Below are 17,341 nucleotides of genomic sequence, written 5' to 3'. Positions count from 1 at the left end.
ATTTTTCCCCCTTCCCCTGCCCTCCCTTCAACTGCTCCACCCCTCCCTATCTACAAAGACTTTGTTTCCATTTTTCTCTTTCTCATATAAATTCCATTCCCTTCTTTTCCCCTACCCCTCCCACTTCCCCTCCCCCTTTGCCCTTTTTCTTCCTATTTCACATTATCTATTATACCACCTCATCCCAGTGAAGGTTTACTTTTGTTCATGGCTTCAGAGGATTCAGTCCATGGTCAGCTGACTCCAAGGCAGGACCATCATGGTGGAAGGGTTTGGTAGAACAAAGCTGCTTAGTTGATTATAGCCAGGAAGCAAAGCAAAACAGTGCCAGAAAGGGACTAGGGACCAGATATAGACCCCACGGTCACATCTCTCTAACTCACCAAGAAATACCCAAAAATGTGCTTTACTAATCCCCTACGTGGCTCCCAAGCTAATCAAGTTGACAATTATGCATAACCATCACCCTGCCCCCAGCTTGTTAAAAATGCAGAATCCCAGGCCTCACTCCAGCCCTACTGAACCAAGTCCTGGCTACTCATATGCACATTAAAGTCTGGAAAGCTCCATCCTAGCCTGGTAGGTTGGGCAAGGCACATGAGGAAACTGAGGCCCAGAAAATGTGGCCCAAAAGGAGTTGAAATAATAATTCTAACACACATTATCTGTTTTCAATTCACTGGACAGTTCACAGCTTCTCTGTATTTATCTGTCCTTTCCTTCTGCTATGGAGGGGCCATTATCAATTTTTTAACAGGAGCCATTTAATCTCCCAGACTTCCAGCTTACCCATTACCACTAAACTGTTAACACTTAAGGCCAGCTATTAACAAAGCTATTTAGCATGAACACAAGGTGGGCATCCTGGCCTCCAGCACAGAGTTGGTGTAACTAGACCAGTAGTTCTCAATGTGGGAGGTACTTCAGGGGTTTTGCAAACATTTGATTCTTATTATAAACATATACTAGCATCTTAAAAATACAGTGCAAAATAGGAAAAGAGTGGAAACAGAGAGCATAATAAAATTTAGCACATAAAGGACCACCACTACCACGAAAATCCATTCGTGACGTCAGGATAAAATGCCTTTGTGTAGAACTCAGAATAATTTCTGCCATCTACGACAAATATCTAAACTTCTGGTACATGCATGACTGGTTAGGAATGTTGTTTTGTGTTGGGGTAGTTTGGTTTTTAATTTAGATCGCCACATGAATCTTCATGTGGGGCTGAGAAAGCATACTATTTCCATACATGTGTGCTATATGACCTGTTCAATCCCAGGCAAAGCTCGGGGTCCATGCTGAGAGCATCTTGTTGAATGGTGTTGTCTTCATGCAACAACTGCCGAAGGATGCCTCACAGCATCAAGGTAACACCAGACGGTGAAAGTTTAAGTGCTTATGATAATTTTGGGGCAATCTTTAGTTGATACTTTGGGCCCTTTTGATAGAGGTAGAAATTTGAATACAATGAAATGCACAGATTTTTCACTGCATAACTAATGAGTTTTGATGTGTATATACACACCTGTGTAAACACCAAATTAAGTGCAGAACATTTCTATCACTCCAGAAAGTCTCCTCATGTCCTCTTCCAGTCAGTCTCCATGCCCTCATCCCTGATCTCTATTATCACACACTAGCTAGTCTCCGTTTTTGAACTTCACACACGGAATCACACAATAGGTATTTGCTTGTGTCTGTCTTCTCTCACCCAACATGATGTTTCTTTAGATCCAACTGTGTTGTTGCAAAGTCCACATTCATTCCTTTTTGTAGGTGAGTGGTATCCCATGGCATGAATATGTCACATTTTGTTTATCCACTCATGTGTAGATAGATATACAGCTGTCTCCAACTAGAATGAATAAAGTCGCTATGCATATTCTTAAACAAGTCTTTGGCAGACGTGTTTCATTTCTCTTGGACTAATTTACAGGAATGGGATTGCTAGGTCACAGGAGAGATAATGTTTCACCTTATGAGAAGTTCCCAAGTAGTTTTTCAAAGGTGGAGCACTCCTACCAGTAATGTATGAGAGGGCAAGCCCATCCAAGTCCTGGCCAGCATGTGGTGTGGTCAGATTGGGAGATCTAGATTGGGAGAGACATAGCACATGGAATTGGGGACTTTATCAAGCACCTTCTCCTATGTTTATTGGCCCTTAATATATCTTCCTTGATGACATGTCCCCTCAAGTCTGTCACTCATTTATCAAAGGCTTTCTCTTTACTCCTCCTGATGTATTGACGTTCTTTTTTATATGTTAAAGATTCAAGTCTTTTGTCAGATATGTGTGCTATGAATCTGTTTTGCCTAGTCTGCGGCTTGCCATTTTAATTTCTTAATGGAATTTTTAGTTTTTTTTAATTTGTGAAAATGCAAATGGTATTACATGTTGTTAGTATTTAACTCTGATATAACAAATTCTTACTCTCTGCCTTTTAAGTCTCTAGAGCTATTTTTTAAAATAAACACTTGAAATGGAAAAAAGGAGAGATGAATGCACAGAGCACAGAGGATGTGCTAGGCAGTGAAACTATTTAAGGTACTATAATGGCAGATACAGGTCATTTTAAGTTTGTCAAAGCCCATGGAATGTATACACCAAGAGTGAGCCCTAATGGACTTTGGACTTTGGGGTTCATGATGCCTTAATACAAGTTCATCTACTCTGAGGCAAGGGCCAGGGGATACTGTTAGTGGGGGATGCTTTCAGAGATGTGGGTACAGAGGATATATGGAGAGAGACAGCGAATCTCTTTACACTTTGAACTTGATTTCTCTGTGAATCTAAAACTGCTTAAACAATAATCTATGTCAAAACAATTTTAAAATAATGGAAATGAGTATTCATGTAAATCTAGTTTTTTAACTGTTCTCATTAACTCATTTTATGATAAGTAAAGGTGAAACGTATTTCCATTTTTGTCTAATGAAGTCACACCTTTAACTTTTATGTATCATAACTTCTGCTGTGCTTTGGATATGCACCTTATACTTAAACCCCTGTGGTTTAAGTATGCACCCCTCAAGGGCCTACATGTTAAAAGCGTTGTGGTCACTAAGGAGGCAGAGGGACCTTTAAAATTTGAGGCCAAATGGGAGGTCCTTAAGCCATTGAGGGGTGCTCCCCTAGGAAGGGATTATGGACCCCCAGTCTCTCTCTGGCCTCCTGTTAGTGATATGGTCTCTCCTCCAGATATACCATTGCCACCTGCCCAGAGGTGACACAGCTGAGGGGAGCCCATGCCAGAGACAGAACTATACTGTTTGAACTTTCTGCCTCTATGTCGATAATCTAAATAAATCTTTCCTTTGTAAAGTTAGCCTACCTTAGGTATTTTGTTGTAGTAACAAAAAATGAACTAATAGAACTTGTCATTTTAGTTTGCTTATGTAAAAGCTTCTGCTATTAAAGAAACAAGATAATTTTCAGAAATCTAATATATATATGTAGGTTACTGTGTCATTCAGTCCACTGTGATTTACTATAAGAAGTGTATTTATTCTCTTCATGCTTGTAATATTTCTCTGATCCACTATCGACCAAATAAAAACACCTCTCTACTTACGCACACTCTACCTCACCATGTAATTGAATTACAGGAACAAAGTGGCAAATGCTCAAGGAAGCCCCTGGAATCTCAATTGTTCTGTATTGTTCTTGTGGCCTGGAAGACTCTATTATGTCTTTCAACATCAGTCATCGCTAACCCCATGAGTTCTTTCATGTCTCCATGGGGACAACTGCAATTGTTGAAGGTTCTGCAAGTTCTCATCATGGCAGGTTAAGCCCTCCTGGATGAAAAAAACCTGTGTAACATTATAAACTCGGCACATTTGGGATGTGCTGGTTACAAACCAAAATGGAGTAGAGATGTACTTCAACTAACCTTGTGAGATCTTCTTGCTCAGAAATTCTCCTTGTATCCACTACAGATGCAATTTCCCAAGCCAAACAGCTGCGTTTTTATTTAAGAGGTATATCTAATGTCAAAGGGAAAAGAGGAAATGGACTATTGGAGATATTATACTTGCAAATTCCTTAAATTATCCATAAACTACATGATATAATGATTGGAAAGTAAAGCTCTGTATATTATCATATAAGCCCAAATTAAATCTATATAATGATTATATGATACATAATAACTATATTACACTATTATACACATGCTAGTGAGATGAGTCTGGGAACAATGAAAATTCTTATTCTTTGCTGATGAGGAGATAACTTGGTGTGACCACTTGCTGGGCATTTCCCAGTAGAGTTGGATAGACACATATTGCCTATCCAGAACTGCCACTCTTTAGTACAAACTCTAAATAAACTTTCTATAGGTACACCAGGAACTAGGTGAAGAATCATTGCACCAGCGTTGTTTGTGATGGCAAAAAAAAAAAAAAAAGGATCAAAGCACACACATCTTTGATGAGAAGAGAAGACAAGGGAATGATGACCTAGTGCTGTGATGGCATAGAGCTCTGTGGGGACATGAACAGTGAAAGCTCACAAAGCCACTGTGGAGCCAGAGGAGCGAGTCACAAAAGATTCATGCAGGATGATTCTTTTCATAAGAAAAGTTCAGAATCACATAACACCCAACAACATAGTACTTAGGATGTGTGAGTAGGTGGGAAGATGGCAGAGAAAAGGCAAGGAAATGATGTCATAAAATTTGGGACAATAGTTGCCTCTGAGGCAACAGAAGAGAAAGTGATCCTGAGATGTACTGAGCTCTAAAGTATAGACACTGATTTGTTTCTTAACCTAGATGGTTGCCGGGTGAGTGTGGCAGTCCACACCTGTAATCCCAGCACTTGCGAGGCTGAGACAGGAGGATTCCCACAAGTTTGAGACCATCCTGAGCTACATGATGAGTTCAAGGCCAGCCTGAAGCACACAGTGAGACCCTGTCAAAAAAGTTTCTTCACTTTCTTCCCCTCCTGCTCCTTCTTGCTTGCCCCTCCTTTTTCTCCTCCCCCTTTCTCCTTTAAATTGTGGGTGCATTTGAGTGTGTGTATGTGTATGTTCCCTCTGTATTCTGACACATTGTACAGTATATATAGCAAAACATATGGATGCACAGTTTGGGCCGCTATAACAAAAATACCTCAGACTGTGTAGCTTACAACAAAAACTTCTTCCTTACAGTTTGCAGGTTAGAACTCCAACCAAGATCATGGTGCTGATTCAGCTCCTGGCAAGTGCCCTCTTCCCCATTTATGCCTTCTTCCTGACCCCTCACAGGGCAGACAGAGAGCTCCTGTCCCTTCCTCTCCATACTTGGGCACCAGGTGCATCATGGGGAGTCTAGCCTGATCCCTCCTTTAGCCCTAATTGAATCCCAAAGGCCACCCTTCCAATGCCATCAGAATTAGAGTTTCAACAGGTGGATTTAGGGGACAGAGACACCAACACTCAGGCCGGGGCATGCAGCACGTGACAAGGGAAACTATGTAGACCATGTACACTATGGCTTCCCAAAACTGCATCTTTACACACAAGAATCACCTGCAACCCAGGAAAGCCTCACACTCCGAGCTGCATGAGGAAGGCACCTGAGAACAGCCCCAAAGCAGCAGCTCACATTTCCCACCTCAGGTTCACTCTGCAACATATGGTCCTTGCATGGAATGGCTGCTGGAGTTGGTGGTGTTATTGAAATTATTGTCCCCTGAGAGCTTTTAGCAAAATTCCTGTAAGTTTAGTATGCATATGAGAAAACTTCACAGTGGGAGGCATCCCAGTCCTCACAGCTGTCCAGATCCTCTCCTATCTGCCCACTGCCCAAGCCCCACAGGCGCTGCCAGCTGGGCACAGACTCCAGACCTCTCAGAGACCTTTCATCTCCAATGCTGCGCTCTACGCATGGTAAACTCAAACTGTCACTTCTACCCTTTCTTCTGTCCCTACCTATTCTCTCAGCAATAAAATGCCCAGAGCTAGCCAGAAAACTGGCCCTGTTCTGGATGCCACCACTTGCTCTCAGGTCTACTGGGATGACCTCCTCTCACCCCCGCCTCTTTCCCTTCCCAGTTCTCACCCTTGAATTCATTTTCTCACTTCTTCTACAGCTCCCGGGAACCTCCTGACCCCAGGTGCAGACTGCGTCTCTTAGCCCTGTGCTCTCTCATTCCTTGAATCTTTACTCTGTACTAATTCTGTATGAAGAGCTTGCCGTGCCTGAATGTCAAATTCCCATCATCCCATGGAAATGTGTTATTACCCACAGCCAAAGGTGATGCTGACACGCACAGGGCTCAAATGACTTAGCATTGACCAGGTGTGCAGAAAGCCCTGCTGTGCCCCCACATGCACCTGCCATTGGTAGTGGCCAGCCTTCTCCCCTCTGCCACCAGCCCCCACCAACAAGAGCCACCTGGTTTTCCATGAGAAGCACCAGGTGAGTGGATGGTGGTGCCACTCCCACCTCTGCTCTATCTCAGGCTGACAAGTGCCAGCCTGCATTTTGTCTGGGGTCTGTCAACACTCGACAGTGTCTTTCCAGTGCAGACACAGTGTCTCCAAGAGCCAGTGCTTCGCTGCTTGAAAGGAAAGAGCACAGCCTTTAGCCTTGGTCTGATCTATTCAATCACCTCAATTTCTCCCACAGCTCTGGTCTTTTTCCTCCTGGTACAGTGTCCAAAATAAATCCAATTTCTCCACTGATCTGAAGCTTACATCAAACTCCTTACTTCCAGGCATGTGAATTACTGCAAATGCATCCCTTGGGTCTGTCCCAATTGAGCTACCTGACTCACAGTCCTGACAAGTCCGTCTCTCAGAAAGAAAAGATGTAAGAAGGAAACTGCTATTCTGGACTTAATTCTGACCAACAAGGAAGAACAAATTGATGAAGTAGAAGTGACGGGAACCTTGGGAGAAAGGGGCTGTGTCGTGTTGGAAGTTGTTATTGTGAATGAAACACTGGTTCTGGTCAAACATGTCACTTTGGAAAAGCAGGTTTCAATACTCACATAGGCTAGCGCCATGGATAAACTCTAAAAGAGCAATGATTGTTATCTCTGAACGAGAAATCAAGACATTTCATAAGACAATAAATTTTATATTGCAGCTGCTGCAATGGAAACTCTAAAGAAAAGAAGTCTGGATGTCAAAACACTGTTTCTAGCACATATTTTAATAGACATGGGTATCTCAAATTTTATAGCGTTGGAATACTGAAAGAGATGTAGAGATATATGGAGGTTCAATTATAGTGAACACCAATTAAAGCCATGGAGACATTTCTGTACAGGAAGTTCTTTGATAAACATCAATTTCAAACAATGTGAGGAGGTAGAGAAGGAGTAAGGTGAAGGATGAATTTTGTTGAAGTACATAGGAAGCACCAGTTCAAATTAACAGAGTGGGTGGGCCACAGGCATGGGGGAGAAGCATGAGCCCTGCTTTTCTATGATTTCCCTGGTCCTTCTTCCCCTGTGTATTGGCTTCACCCTCAGGCTAGGAAAAACTGAATTACATTGTGCCTTAAGTCTTATAAGCTGCTATAACACATTGCCATAGACTGAGTGGCTTACACAACATTTATTTCACACAGTTACAGCTGAGCAGTCCAGTGTCAAAGCGCCAGCAGATCCAGGTTAACAGTCAGCTTCCTGGTCTGCTGATGACCACATTCTTGCTCTGTCCTCACATGGAGGTGGAAAAGACAGAGAGAAGAAGTAAGCTATCATCTCTTCTTATAAGGCCTCCTCCCTCATCACAAGGGCTCCAGTCTCCTGACTATCACCTTTCAAGGGAGTTAGTGATTCAACATATGAATGGGAGGAGGGACAAACTCACAACCCATAACATCTAGTCATCCCCAAACCAATCACTGGCAAGAAATGTCTTGTAAAATCACAGTAGAATAATCACCTGCCTATAAAGGCATGGAGAAAGCAGCCAAATTAATCAGTGTAGATGGGCACATTACCAGGGAAAAATACCAGAGGACTACATGTCAAAAAAAGTAGTCTCCAGAGGTCACAGCTAATGAGCCAGGGTGCCATTGGAAAGGACAATACAAATGTTCTCCCCGATGCATTTGTATTAATAAAATGAGAAATACCCTATTTTTGCATGGAACAAACAGTGCTATGTCAACCAAAGCAGAAGACAGGCATTGCCACTTGGGCCCTGCTGTGCTTCCGACATCTGTCCCAAAGATACTGATCAGAAGATAGGTGTGGGAGAGAGAAGCATGCCCCACACACTGTCAGTGACGTCTGAGTTTTAGACAAAACCCCAGTCAGTGAGTTCTGGGTTCTGGAAGAGCTTGTTATTGGGATTTTAAGCCCGCCAGTTGTATATTTAAAGACTCAAAGAAGAGAGGGAAAAATGACCCCACTTCTGGAATGATTTCGGGAAAGAATGGGTTCTGAAAATCCACTGATGTGAACCACTAACTTCTCTTCTTCAGTTAATTCTCTGCTTCACAGTCAATCTGTCCCTTGTCCTGGACATTTCCAAGTAACTCCCAAAATACCCTGCAATCTCCTATTCTTTAAAAACTTCCACTGAATCCTTCCCCCCTGCTCTCACTACCACTCCATTCCTATGCTCCTCTGTAGATACCACACTCATACAAGAGTTTTCTACAGATTGTTGTGACTCTGATCATGATGCTCCAGAATCTGGCACTTGTCAAGTGAGAAAACTGAAGAAGCAAGAGAACCCCTCCGACTTTCTGCCTTTCTCCTGTAAAGTGTGGTCATAAAGGAATCCTCTGACCTACCTGGCCCATAAGCGGATTTTTAGACCATCCTTACAAATGGCTCTGCCCTCCACCAGATTCTTCTCCAGAAGAATCTGAGCACACAGACCTTGAAAAGCCCCCCACACTCTAATATCATTAAGACACATCTTCTTTTGTCCAAACATGTTTCTCCACAACTATCATCACACTGCTCTCAGACTTAGCATAAAAAGAGTTGTCCCTGGACGCGCAGGCTGTATCATGTACAACTGGTTAAGTCAATTTGTTATGCTTTTCTCTTGTTAATCTGTCTTGCTAGAAGGGTGTCAGCTATGAGCCTTGCAATGGTGAGGAAACAATGAGGGTTTTTCTCCCCTACAATAGACCACTCTCATTTTCTTCCTCTGTTCACTTCCCACCCACCCACCTTTAGCTAGTTCTGCCTCCCAACACTGCAACTGTTGCTGCACCAACATTTGAGTTCTCAGAAGCATTGGTCGCTCCTCTGTCCCAATTTCTGGCCGTATGATATGTGATTACCAGCACTTCCTCCCTGGGAATTTTCCTGACTTGACATTGACAAATTCCCACTCTTTGGGTTTTCCCCTTTCTTCATGGGACTGAATTTATTTCTTCTTTATCTTCTATCACCCCTTCTCCTCTTCCCAACCTTCAATGTTGAGACTCTCACAGTCTCAGTACTGGTCTCTACTTCCATCTCTCTACACTGTCCTCCATCCATGGTTTTAAATACTATGTAAACAATGAATATTCCAAAATTTATGTCTCCAGCCCAAACTTCTTTTGAGGCTTCTGAGTGATACACAGGACAATCCAGTTAATATCTCCATTTGAAGGTCACAGATATCTCAAACTCCACATCACCAAAGGGAACACATTCTTTTCTCTCCTGAAATAATCTCTTCTTACTTGTCCCCTAGACCTTCCCATAATGCCTAGTGGGAATCTGCCTTGTATAATGGCTCAGGGTAGCTATCTTGGCACTGTGTGTTAGTTCTTGCCCTGCATAATGCCCCACATCCAATCTATTAATAACTCTTATCATTTCTACTTCCTTAATAGATGTAGAATGGGTTTACTTCTCTCTATTCCTAATGTGAACTCTTGCTAACACACTTTCTTTCATCTAGGCTAATTCTTCCAACTGGTCGCAACTTTAACTCCTGTCCTATGCAGCCAGCAGAGTGGGGGTTTTAAAACCTCAATCCTATGGTGTTACTACCTTGCTCAAAGACTTACAGTGGTTTCCCTTTGCACCTTGAATAAAACCCAAACTCCTTATTATGGCTCAGCAAGTCCCACCTGATCTGACTCCACCAGCCTCTGGGTCAAGTGAAGGCCTAGGCAAACTCCAGGGTTCCAGCTGGAATTCATGACAGGGGCTCTGCAGCTGCACCATGGATGCTCCAGTCCATCAGCATCCTAGGCTGTGCTCCAGAGAGGGACACCACCTCTCGCTGCTCTCCCTTGAGATGGGCTGTGTGACAGCTGTCCTGCTGAAGCTTGGATGCCAGCCGCTCAGGGAATTGCGTGTTCCCACTGGGGGAGTAGGCAGCCCCAGGCCTGGAGGTCCTGTGGGGAGCTCAGCTGAGGCCTGCACTGCCTTCCCATAGAAAGGATCAGAGACATCAGTCCCCAGTAGCCAGCTGGTGCCAACATGAGGAGCAGCCTGTGACCCCACAGTTAACCCTGCTCTTCCCTCTGCACTCTTGCACCTCTGTACTGGCTGCTCCTCTTGACTCACACCAAGTGACCTTCAGTTCTCCAAGTACAGAAGCCCCCATACCTACTCCATGCACCAGGGACTTCTGCACGCCTGGCTCCCTGCCTGGAGTGGCCTCCCCACGGCCTTTCATTATCAGCTCCTGCATATTCCTTCTTGTGTGAGCCACTCCTGATATTCTGGTGTCACTCTTTGCTCAGGCCTTTCCTGGCAACCTCCATTACTCTCCACTTTTACATCCAGCTAGTTTCCTTTGTAACAAGTATCCTGACTTCTGCTTTCTGTTCAGTCCTAAGTCTCTTTGTTTAGTTTTTTCTGTCATGAGGCTGTAAACTCAGGAGGCCAGGGAGCCCTTTGAGCTCTTTGTTTTACGAAATGATGGTGTTACAGAGAATTTTTTAAACAGTACTATTTCAAAAAATTACTAGTTTAAAACACTCTATATTATATCACACTCATTCCTTTTATTAAGATTTTAACTAATCAACTAAATTAAAACTTCTAGAAACCACAGTGCTAGGTAATAGTACATTTTAGTGTACTTTTAGACTTGTTAAATATCCTTGCACACACACAAAAGTAATAAATTGATTGATATAAACCTATATGAAAGACATAAGGAGCGTATGATCATGAGACATTTCTTAATCATCATTATGTCCCCAGAACAAGGCAAGTGATCCAGCAGATATCAGGAATTCTACAAACACTTGTTGAATTGGTGAGATTAATGAGGCATGCTTTGTCATGTCAGACCTCAGGAATCTGCTCCTACCCTGACCATTCAACATTTCTGTCAATGGCGACCCAATCCTAGTCTGTATTTTTATCAATACGTTCAGTAAAGACACAGATACCATGCCGATCAAATTTATAAGTGATATAAAACTGGAAAAATAATGCAATAAAGGAGAAATCAAGATTTAAGATCTTGTCAGGTTAGAATAATAGGTCCAAACCAGCAAGATGAAGCTGACAGCCTTTCTTTAGGTTCAGAAGGTAAATTATACAGGAGCAACATGTTACAACATGATACAAAACTTAGTGGCTTCTTCTACCAGTTTAATGAGTTACATGAGAAATGACAGCAGTAGAAGGAGCCATCTGAGGCTATAAGATAAATGGTGAAGCTGTGAAGTCAATGGAATGAGGTGACTATTTTGGGTGCTATGTGTGGAAGAGCACTCTTGATAGGTTCAGTGTGGTATGTCATCAATTCAAGGAAAATGTGAAAGCCGGAGGGTCTCTATCTTAGTTACTTCCTAGTCCCTGAAACACAGTACTCGACATCCACAGCTTAGAGGAGAGCCTCATTTTGGCTCACAGTTTCAGTCCATGGTTGACCAGCTCCAAGACACAGTGGAAGGGCCAAGTGGAGGACAGCTCCTCACGACATGGTAGCCAGGAAGCAGAGAGCAAAGAGAGAAGCCTAGAGAAAGATATCCCCTTCCAGGTCACACCCCCAGTGACCCGCCTCCTCCAACCAGACCTCACCTCCAGTCAGCATTTTCAGCTATGACCTCAACAGTGGATTAACCCACTGATGAGAGTCCTCATGATCCAATCACCTTCCAAAAGCCCACGTTTTCAGGGACATTTTAGACTGAAGTCATAACAGTCTCTTTGGCAGCATTTAAGAAATCTTATCTGTTGTAGATGCTGATCAAACAGTCAAGAGCCCACTCAGAGCCTCAGCAGTGACACAGAGCAATTTGGATGCCCAGTCCCCACAGGTCTATGCAGTGGTCATGGCCCTCACAAAGAAACATTGGGACCCTGAGTCTTCAGAAGGGGGTATCCCAGTGTTTACATTTGAAAATCTTACACCCACAGCTTCTCCAGAATTTCTGAGGTGCACAGAAGTGACCCGCTCTATTAGAAAATGCCGAATCCCCACTGCAGATCATGCAGAAGACTATGCAAGAACCTCCAATGCACTGATACGATATGCCTCTGAGGATCTACCTCTACCTTCCCTTCTATCAACCCAACCAAGATCAAGTCACATAACTGGCAGGACCTCAAAGAGGTCCAGTCTGTTGACAACAGAGGATGAGCAAGAAATGTCAAGTGCCATGAGGTAACCCTTTCTAAAATCCCCCTTCTAAGATTCTGGGGCCAAATATATCTGTGAAGACTTGGGGGTTTTGAGATTTGAGATATGCCTGGCTTCCTCAACTGTAGAAAAACAAATTTTTGCATTTCCTAACTAAGAAAGAAGAATAACAATTCAGTGGGCCTCACTAGATTCAAGAGGGCATGACTGACCCACTTGCTGGGTGGCACAGTTGCTGCCAGCTGAGTGGTGCCCAGAGCAGGAAAGGGCTCTGCAGCAGGTCATGGCTGCAGTGCCAGCAGCTCCTGCTCCTGAGGCCTTGTGACCCAACAAAAACAAAACCTAGGGCTGGGGATTTAGCTCAGCAGTTCTGTTGCCTGCCTCAAAAGCACAAGGGCCCAAGTTCAATCCCCTGTACCCCTCCCCCCAAAAAAGAAGACCTATAGGAGCAAGACCAAGGAGAAGGGTGAAAAACCCATTTCCAGGTTGGGCAAATGGACCACAAGAACTGTGTGCTTGAGACAATACTGTGGCACCCCACCAGCTTGCCTCTGGACCAGGTGACTATCCACAGCTGCTAGAAATATCAGCCACTGGGGACCCACAGCCATGTGCTGCAGTGGGAGCAGCCCTTGGCCACAGGAAACTTCCTCACCTATTACCAGCCCATGGACTAGTGAGGGAAAAAAAGCTTGACCCTTTTCTCCATTTAGGGCATTTCTGAGGGGTGCTGCTCAGAAGCAGAGCTCCTTGTGGGATCTGTAGAGACCTGAGTTGCAATCACATTTCCCTCTGCCCAGGTCTGCCTTGCTTGCTTCCTTCCTCAGACGTGTTGAACTGAGAACTTTCCTTCTCCAAGAGCCTTCTCCCAGCAACTCTGCAGGACACAGTCTGTTTATAAGCAGCCCCTCCACCCCACAGTATCTGGCACCTTCTCCATAACTGTGATTTTATCATGGGCTTTTCCTTTTGGTTTGACATGGTTTCTTCAAGACACCCTGTTACTGTTTTCAGTTCTTTGCACTCTACTTTTATAGCCTTTAATCTGCCTTTGGTCTCTGTGACGTTTTTGTTTTATCTTTCATTTTCTTCAAAACCTCTGTTAACTTATAGATATTTCTTTCTGTTTTTTTCTTTGAACCATCTATTTGTTTCTGAGAACTTTTTTAGAGACATTACATTGTCTATAATATCTGTAAGAATTTGGAAAATGATTCAGACTGGACCATATGAGAGTGTGTTGTTGTGGTCAAATATTGACAATTTCAACTTAACATTTATCTAAAGTTTTCCCATAGTTTTGGGTTGATTCCTCTTGTTATATATATTTTCTCCTCTTCTTTTGGCTTAATTTCTTTTCTTTCTCTGCCTCCACTTCCACTTTATTATTCCTGTGCAAAGATCCTGTATTTGTTTCCTTTTAGAAAAGTAATATATTTTATGTGAAAGAAATTAATTACCTACTAAAGTATAATGTAAGAGGAGATGGGAAAAAGAGTTGGAACCCTTTTGATCTACCTTTAAGCATAGCATGAAGCATTTCTTCTCACAATTTTAGTTGCATTTCCTTTCTAGAAGCATGTTCATCCTCAACTTTAGGTGCTGAGTAGGTCCATATAGTTCATATAGTAGATTCCCTAAAAGCAGAGCCTGAATAGGGAATCCTCAGACGAGGATTTATAACACTGTGAAAAAAGTTAAACAAAGCAGAGGAAGAAGCCAAGTTTCAGCTCAAGTCTGGACTTATCCTGATCCTTCAGGGAGCTCGGAGCCTGGATGGTGTAACAGAATTGAGCATATCAGCTTTCCCTCCAATCAGACTCTCATGAGCCGGGGCACATGTGACCTACAGGTCATTCTCAGATGAAGCCATTCCTCTCTGTTGTGGAATGTTCCTTGGAGAAGGGAACTTTAGCACCTAGCACTCCCAACTGCTGTAGGATGGATGCATTGGCCTTTTGTGAAGTCTGGGATTTCTGCATTTCCTCCTCTCTCTCTTCCACCCCACCATGTCTCAGGAAGTCACCTTGGAACAGGCAGCCACTCACCAGGAACATGGGGATAGAAATGGCATGCTTTCTTGTTTCTCCATCAGCCCACCTCTTGCCTTCCTCTCTGCAGAGTCACATAATCTACAGGGACATTCTCACCTCTCCTGGGGCTAGGCCACACTGCAAGGGCCATGGAACTTTCAGGGCAGAAACACATGACTTTAGGGAAATCTGCACCCTGATCATAGCCCAGGTGCCAAGCATCAGCTTTTGGTAGTTTCTCTGTTTGGTTCAGGGTTCATTTTGGGGAGTATAGTTCATATATCGTGGTTCAAGGTTGGATAGTTTCCTTGTTTCATTAAATGGGCTGTGCTTTTCCTAGTCTCCTTTTCTGTGACATTTTCAGAAGAGCTTGGGAAAGGCCAAGGACAATACTCACAATCTAAAGTAGAAAATCTCTCTCCATAAACTTTTTTCTTATCTTTTTTATTGGGAAATATATCATGTACACAAAGAATTGTGTGCAAAATACATGAAATTGTTGATATATAAAAATGATAAAGCAACAAAGTTCAGTAAATTATACCTGTTACCTAGATGAAGAAATAGAACATAACTAATATATTCAAAACCCTGTATGCATTCCTCTCCCTACTCACACAATCTAACCGCCACCCTAGAGGAAACTACTATTTTGAATTATTATATATCATTACTTTGCTTCACTTTATATTTTTACTAAGTATATTTGTAATTCTTAACAAAATGCTGTTTTTGCTGACTTTATATAAACAGAATTGTACCCTACTTGTTGTACAAATGCTTCTTCTATTCCAAACAAGGGTTTGGGGAGCTCTACACGTTGAGTATTCAGTTCCAACTCACTCATTCCCATCACAGTATAGTACTCCGTTGTATGGCAGTATTGAAAGTGTATTTACCCATTCTGCTGTTGCACATTTGGCTTGTTTCCAGATTCCTAGTATTAAAAACTACTACTGATGACATTCCTGTTCCTTTTTCCCAGCATACCTTTGCAGGAATTTCTTTAGAACATGTGTATGAATTGAATTGCTGGATCATAATGTATTTATATTTTTTAACTTTACTAGGTATATTAATCAGGGTTCTCTAGAGGAACAGAATCAGGAGCATGCATATATAACTATAAAAGGGGGTTTACTGGATTGGCTTACATGATCAGAGGCCAAATAATCCCACAGGCCGGAGAGCCAGAGAAACCAGCAGCTCCTCAGTCTAAGAAGCTGGAAGCCTCAGGACAAGAGGGACCAGTGATGCAGCCCAGACTGAGGCTGAAGACCTGGAAGCTCGCTGGGAGTTGCTGGCATGAGTTCACATTCAAGGGTGAGAGGCTGGGATCTGATGTCTATGGGCGATGGCAGCCCTGAGAAACACACATGCTCAAGAAAAATAAAGCTAATGTGCCCAGGAGTCTTCCTGCTTCAGGCACCTGTTGTTGCATCCGGGTCCCCAGCCTATTGGGTGGTGCTGCCAACATTCAGGGCAGGTCCTCTGCCCTCAGTTTGTTGACTCACATTCCCATCACCTCTAGAAACACCCAGAAGTGGTGGCTACTAATTTTCTACGTGTCTATCAATCCAGTCAGGTTGACAACCATGATTAACCAACACCCTAGGTAAGACCAGGCTGTTGCCCCAAGTGGCCATGTCAATTTATACTCCTACCAGCAGAGCAGAAAAGTTCCCTCTGTTTGCTGTTCGTATTGGCTTAACTCAGTATTTTCAGATGTTTTAATCATTGTTTCTCTAAGAGAGTAAGAAATTATATATTGTGATACAATTTTAATGTGCATTCCATGACTTCCGCAGAGGCTGAGCATCCTTTTATATGTGCATTAGCTATTCAAACTCTATTGTGAAATTTCCACTCATACCTTTCATTCCAATTTCTTTTAGAACTGTTAGTCTTTTTTTATTTACCCAGGAGTTCTTTATTATATTCTGGACCCTGAATCTGTATGAATTACATGGGTTTCAAGGCTTATTGCTCTAGTCTGTTCTCTTCTAAAAACTAGAAGTTATTCATTTTAATGTTCCTTTGCAATCTTTTTCCTTATCATTAGGGCTTTGTGCCTGGTGTAAGAAATAACTACCCTACAGTCATAAAGATATCCTTTCACACTTTCTTCTAAAGATCTTAAACTTTTATCATCCACATTTAGGACCTTAAGTCATCTGGAATTAATTTTGGGACATGGTGTGAAGTAGAAGCCTATTTTTCTCTTTTTTCCACCCAGATAACTAGTACCACATATGGAAGGCCTTATTTTCCCCACTGCTATGTTGTCACCTATCACCTTTGACACATGCACGGATTAGTTTATAAGTTCCGTACTGTGTCCCATTGGTCTGTTTGTCTATCCTTGTGCCAAGACCACATCCCCTATTTCTATAACTGCAACATTTTTATTGTTATCTGATAGGGCAAGTGCCTCTCATCTCCCTTGTTCTTATTTTTCAGGAATGCATTGACTTTTCTTGGCCTGTTGCTTGTTGGTCAAATTTCATAAAAATTCCGTTAGGATTTTGATTGGTTCCACACTGAACATATTGATCAATTTGGGAAGAATTGGTATCTTTATGATTTTAAATTATATTATCCACAAGCATGATTTGTCTCTCGTTTTTTAGATCTTTTTTTATGGCTTTCAGTAAAATTTTGTAATATTTCTCCAAAGCAGAAATTACAGAATAATAGATAAGAATACATATTCTGGAAACAGATGTTGGGTTTGAATTCCTTCTCTACAAGTTACTAGCTATGAAATCTGGACAATTTACATGATCTCTTGGAGTCT

The sequence above is a fragment of the Heterocephalus glaber genome, unplaced genomic scaffold (genome assembly GCF_053883595.1).
Source record: "Heterocephalus glaber isolate CG9 unplaced genomic scaffold, H.glaber_assembly_v1.0 deba00001460, whole genome shotgun sequence".
NCBI classification, from domain to species: domain Eukaryota; kingdom Metazoa; phylum Chordata; class Mammalia; order Rodentia; family Bathyergidae; genus Heterocephalus; species Heterocephalus glaber.
The sequence above is the reverse complement of the archived record's forward strand: the minus strand, read 5'-3'. Positions refer to the sequence as shown.